Below are 6,362 nucleotides of genomic sequence, written 5' to 3'. Positions count from 1 at the left end.
GGACTAGAACTCCCTGCCTCCTGGTGACTGGTTCAAAGTCATCCATCGGGCATTCAGACCTAAGCCGGGACTAGAACTCCCTGCCTCCTGGTGACTGGTCCAAAATCATCCATCGGGCATTCATGCCTAAGGCGGGACTAGAACTCCCTGCCTCCTGGTGACTGGTCCAAAATGATCCATCAGGCATTCATGCCTAAGGCAGGACTAGAACTCCCTGCCTCCTGGTGACTGGTTCAAAGTCATCCATCGGGCATTCAGACCTAAGCCGGGACTAGAACTCCCTGCCTCCTGGTGACTGGTCCAAAATCATCCATCGGGCATTCAGACCTAAGGCGGGACTAGAACTCCCTGCCTCCTGGTGACTGATCCAAAGTCATCCATCAGGCATTCAGACCTAAGCCGGGACTGGAACTCCCTGCCTCCTGGTGATTGGCCCAATGTCATTAGCGGGTTTCATGGCTAAGGTGGAACTAGGAACTCAGTTTTCTGGTTCCCAGGCCAGCACCTTAATCACTCCATCAAATTGGCTGTCAGCTGGTGAACCCAGTATAAATAGGCTTGTATACTTACCGACTGAGGTTGGTGTAGGTGTTGATAATCAAGGAAACCTCCAGCAGCAGGTAGGATACGTCCTATAGGACAGGTGAAACCTGTCAACTGGGGGCTGCAGTTGTGATTGAAGGTCAGTTCTTTTATTGGCCACCCTTCTCCCTCCCTTCCCCACCCCAGGATCCCTCTGCTTCTCTCTTACCTGTTTATGTCTATGAGCGCCAATTTGGTCTAATGGTTTAAGGCACCAGCTGAGCAACTGGGAGAATGTGAGTTCTAGTCCTTCCTTAGACATGAATAGAATAGAATAGAATAGAATAGAATAGAATAGAATAGAATAGAATAGAATAGAATTTTTTATTGGCCGAGTGTGATTGGACACACAAGGAATTTGTCTTGGTGCGTATGGTCTCAGTGTACATAAAAGAACAGATACATTCATCAAGAATCAGAAGGTACAACACTTAATGATAATCATAGGGTACAAATAAGCAATCAGGAAACAATATCAATATAAATTGTAAGGATACAAGCAACAAGGTTCATCAAGGTATAACACAACACTTAATGATAGTCATAGGGTACAAATTTAACACTTAATGATACAACACTTAATATAGAATAGAATAGAATAGAATAGAATAGAATAGAATAGAATAGAATAGAATAGAATAGAATTTTTTCTGGCCAAGTGTGATTGTACACACAAGGAATTTGTCTTGGTGCATACGCTCTCAGTGTACATTAAAGAACAGATACGTTCATCAAGAATCAGAAGGTACAACACTTAATGATAATCATAGGGTACAAATAAGCAATCAGGAAACAATATCAATATAAATTGTAAGGATACAAGCAACAAGGTTACAGTCATACAGTCCTAAGTGGAAGGAGATGGGTGATGGGAACGATGAGAAGATTAATAGTAGTGCAGATTTAGTAAATAGTTTGACAGTGTTGAGGGAATTATTTGTTTAGCAGAGTGATGGCCTTCGGGAAAAAACTGTTCTTGTGTCTAGTTGTTCTGGTGTGCAGTGCTCTATAGAGTCGTTTTGAGGGTAGGAGTTGAAACAGTTTATGTCCAGGATGCGAGGGATCTGTAATTATTTTCACAGCCCTCTTTTTGACTCGTGCAGTATACAAGCCCTCAATGGGAGGCAGATTGGTAGCAATTGTTTTTTTTAAACCAGCTGGGTGACTTTGGGCCAGTCTCTCCCTATTCCTCCCCCCCCTCCCCCCCCTCTATATATAGAGAGACATACATATAGAGACACACATCTCTCTATATAGATACATACACACACACGCGCAGAAGCAAAGAAAAAAAAATCAGAAAGTCCCCAACAGTTAATGTACACTCGAAATCTTGCTTTAATGACCAATGCAGAGAAGTTTCCATTATTTTTGACTGCTTATTCTTTTGGAGCGCACATCATTATGTGAATTGTGAAATGGTGTCAGTTTGCAAATGATGCCATTTGCATAATGAGGCCCTTAGCAAGCGATGCAAAGTGTGGCAGAAACGGGGTTGGTGCCATGTAATTCCTTCGTATTAGAGCTAATCAAGGTTTCAGAATTCTACATCCAGTTACCTAACCTTTGTGCTTGCCTGTGTGCATAGAAAGAAGGGGTCATAAAAGCCAAAATAGATGACATGAGGGGGGAAGATGTCACACGGCATCAACCCCTTTCATATATATGCACCCCAACAAAAAGGGTGGAAGTGTCATTTCTGCCATCATGGCTTTCTAAAACAGCCGCTGCAAAATTACTTACTGCTGTGTTTAAGCATTACCCTTAATCTAATCGTGGAATTCATTTAGAGATAGTCCTTAGCTTATGGACTGCAGCTGGGATTAGATCAGGGGTGTCAAATTCAAGGCCCGTGGGCAACATCCGGCCCATGATGTCGAAAATGTAAGGGGCTGGCTCGCGTCGCTTAGGACTGGTCTACCTGTAGTGGTCCGCCAGCAGCTTGCGGAGCTGGCAACGGAGACAGACAGCGATGAGGCTGAGGAAGAGTGTGGGCCAGTTCTAGAGGCTGGGGAAGGCCTGGATGAGGGCTCTGCATCAGAGGCAGAGGTGGGGCCAGGACCATCTGGGAGTGATGTGCAGACTCCAGAGCCTCCAGAGGCTGAGAGTAGTGAGGTAAAAGAACAGGAGGAGCTTGTTCCTAATGTACACATGAGAAGAACAAGGCAAGAGCAGTTCAAGCAAAGAAGATGGACTTGGAAGTAGGGCCAAGAGATGATTGGCCCCTCCCATAAGGCTTAAAAGACCAGCAATGGCGTTTGGGCTTTGCTGGAAAACAACATTGGTAGCTGTTCTGTCCCCCATCACCTCAGTCCGGGAGACATGTGAACTGACTCAATTAGCCAGCAATTTAGTCCACGGCAGCTATCAGCTTTGGCAGCAGACCAGCGAACGTCTGCCAAGGTTTTCTTTATCTTCCTTAATGCCGGCGTCACAGAAGCTCATTACCGGAGCAACCAGGAAGTCAGGAACAAAAGCAATGCAGGCCAAATGCTCAGTCAAATAGCTCAGCTCAAGTTTTCTCCAGTCAGTTTGTTTTGTCCGTCACAGTAGTAGAGCAGCCCCCCCTGCTTTTATACCCTGTGGGGTGTGGCTCCGTGACTCAGCACTCTCTAGGCCTGCCCCACCCCTTCTTTTGTTGTTCCCGCCTCTCTTGTCTATGAAACCGGGGATCTAACCAGGACTGATTGTCCACAGCTGGGTTTGGAAGCGTTGCCTGGGCGGGGGGAGATACAGGAGACAAAGACCTCGTCACCTCCTCCACCTGGCCTGCTTCTGACTCCTGGAGCTGAGCCAGAGAGGCTGGCCCTGCAGAGGGGAGCCCCAGGGGCCAGGCCCGGGATGGGAGGGGCTGGAGCCACAACAGTAGCTTCGTCTTGTTGCATTTATTTTGTATCGTGTCTTCTGAACTTTCGCCAAGAAAGGCCTTTGGCAGTTTGCCTAATTGGACCAACGTCGGTGATAGGACTGAGGAATTGTGTTGTGTTAAAAGAATTTGCTTTAATTTAGTTGAACTATGCTGAGAATGAAGTAATTCTCAGCTGTTCAAATAAAGTTTGCTTGTTTTTACACTGGCTGAGTTCCCTACTACCTACCTGGGCCTGGATCACAACATTATCTGTGTTACTTCAGCCTGGTCTACCCAACGCAAAGAGGAAACATGCCAGCAGTTTGGGGAGTGGTGTCAAGCCGGCCACACCCACCCAGATGGCCACGCCCGCTCAGCTGGCCACACCCATCCACCCGCCATACCCTGTGATTGGCGTCAAGATGGCCACACCCACCCAGTCGCCCTCGCCTGCCCAGCCCCACCCCACCCCGAAGTCAACCACAGCTCTGATGTCCCCCTCAATGAAATTGAGTTTGACACCCCTAGATTAGATTTTCCATTGCTAAGCAAGGTGATTGTTAAATGAGCCATGCCTGATTCTGCCTATGGCTGTGAAGTGAATCATTGCAGTTGCTAACGGGATTGGGGTTGTTAACCAATTCCTGCTTCCCCCGCTGAATTTTTTTATCGGTGCTGGAAGGAAAATCCACCTGGCTCAGTTCCAAGCTGAGCGAAAGACACTGGAAACAACATGGAGGCTGATTGGAAAGAAACTTTAATGATAAAACAGAACCAACTAGCAGTTCTGGGTCAGCTGAACAACCTCGTTGGATGAGTGAATGGATCTTTTTAGGTTTCTGTGGCTTTGAAGTTTTGAGTTGTTGTGGGACTGGTGCAATGAAGAGGCTTGTGTCCTGAAAGGATGTGGGGCAATTCCTATTGTGGCTGATAATAATAATAATAATAATAATAATAATAATAATAATAATAATAATAATAATAATAATAATAATAATAATAATAATAATAATAATAATAATATTTTAATTTGTATACCGCCCTTCTCCCGAAGGACTCAGGGCAGTTAACAGCCAAATAAAACAACAATCAAGACACGTACTATACAAATTAAAAGCAATAGCTAAAAAACTAATTTAAATTTGGCCCAACTATTAAAATACATTTCAAAACCCTAAGAAACTAATACAAATTAAAAACCCATAAAATCATCTAAAATTTTAAAATTTTAGGCCAGTCCTGCGCAAGAAAATAGATATGTCTTAAGTTCGCAGCGAAAGGTCCGGAGGTCAGGAAGCTGTTGAAGTCCCGGGGGAAGTTCGTTCCATAGGGTGGGAGCCCCCACAGAGAAGGCCCTCCCCCTGGGGGCCGTCAGCCGGCATTGCTTGGCTGACGGCACCCTAAGGAGTCCCTCTCTGTGAGAGCGCACGGGTCGGTGGGAGGCACACGGTGGCTTTCGTCCTGTGTTGGATCTTGGGTGAGGGGCTGCCTTCGAATAGCCATAGCCCTTAGACTTATATACCGCTTCACCAAGGTTCTGTGCATGTGCAGAGCATTTTTGATGATGTCTGGGCAGGTGGGCAGAGCCTCCTGCTGCCGCCGCCGCCACTACCGGTTCATCTGAACCAGGGCGAACCGTTAGCAACTCACCACTACCAGTCTTCCTGCCATAGGAAAACAGCCTCAAGCAGAAGAGAGTGGCTTTTTGCAATGGAGATTTGGGTATCCATTCAGAAAGACTGGGCCAAGCTATTTATAAACAAAATGCCTTCAGCCACAAGCTCCCACAGAAGGCTGAAGCTGAACGGGATTAAGAATTTACATTCCCCCACCCAAATTCTAAGAACAGGACATGACTTTTAGGACATAACAGGATTAACCCACCACCGTTGGAATAGTAAAAGACACAAGGCTCACTACCCTGCACAACCCCCCTGGAGCATCTCAATCACCAAACTCCAGAACCCTATAAAAATCCACCCACTCACCCAGCCAATTGTTCAGCCATCCCAGAAACCTGCTGCTGTCACTGACGTTTCTGGCATCCAAATAAACAGACTCCTTGTTTCCTTTTAGCCAGCCTCCATTTTATTTCCAGCATTTTTCTCCCAGCTTGGACTGGATTTTTCTTCCAACAATGGTCAGTGGAGAAACTAATACTGAGTGACAGTTGTTACTGATAGAACATAGAATCAGAAATCTGGAAGAGACCTTGGTGGTCTTCTAGTCCAACCTCTTGCTCAAGCTGGAAACCTTATACCATCTCAATCAAACGGCTGTCCAGTATCTTCTAGAGAATCTCCAGCAATGGGGCTGTCAGTTTTGGAAGGCAAGTTTCTTTTTGCTTCTTAACTGCCACATATTTTAGCTGGGGAAGTTGGGAGGGGGTTGTTGTTGGAGCGGTAGAAAGTTAGTCATAACAATATTCCGTATTCAAGGAATTTTGCCTGCATCTGATGGAGACTGCCTGGAGATTGTATCCAATTGAGTGTGAAGAGTTGATTGGACAATGTGATGAACTTGTGGGTGTGGGGCAGGGCTGTGAACTGTCAGTTGGGTGTGGAAAATCTGGAAGCTTTCAGTTTTGGGTTTTCCCAGCTGTGCCAACATGACATTTCTAATAAATTGGAACTTTGTGTTGTGCCTCGTCCACTTTCCCCGCAGCCGGGGCCTTCTTATCTGCTTCCGAACACTGAGGAATATCCTAGCATGCCTCCCGGCCCCAGCCCTGGCTCCATGCCCAGACAGGCTGAGGAAGAAGAAGCGCCTCCAGCCCCCAGCTCTGGCTCCATGCCCAGGCAAACGGAGCAACTAGACCCCTCCCCCTCCCCCACAGCATGTGAGCCTGAGGAAGGTCAATTACCAACAGCTGCAGACTGGAGTGACCCTCGCTTCAGGAGAATTGATAAGCGGCGTCAACAGAAGGAAGGGA

Source organism: Ahaetulla prasina, chromosome 3 (assembly GCF_028640845.1).
Source record: "Ahaetulla prasina isolate Xishuangbanna chromosome 3, ASM2864084v1, whole genome shotgun sequence".
Lineage (NCBI taxonomy): Eukaryota > Metazoa > Chordata > Lepidosauria > Squamata > Colubridae > Ahaetulla > Ahaetulla prasina.
The sequence above is the reverse complement of the archived record's forward strand: the minus strand, read 5'-3'. Positions refer to the sequence as shown.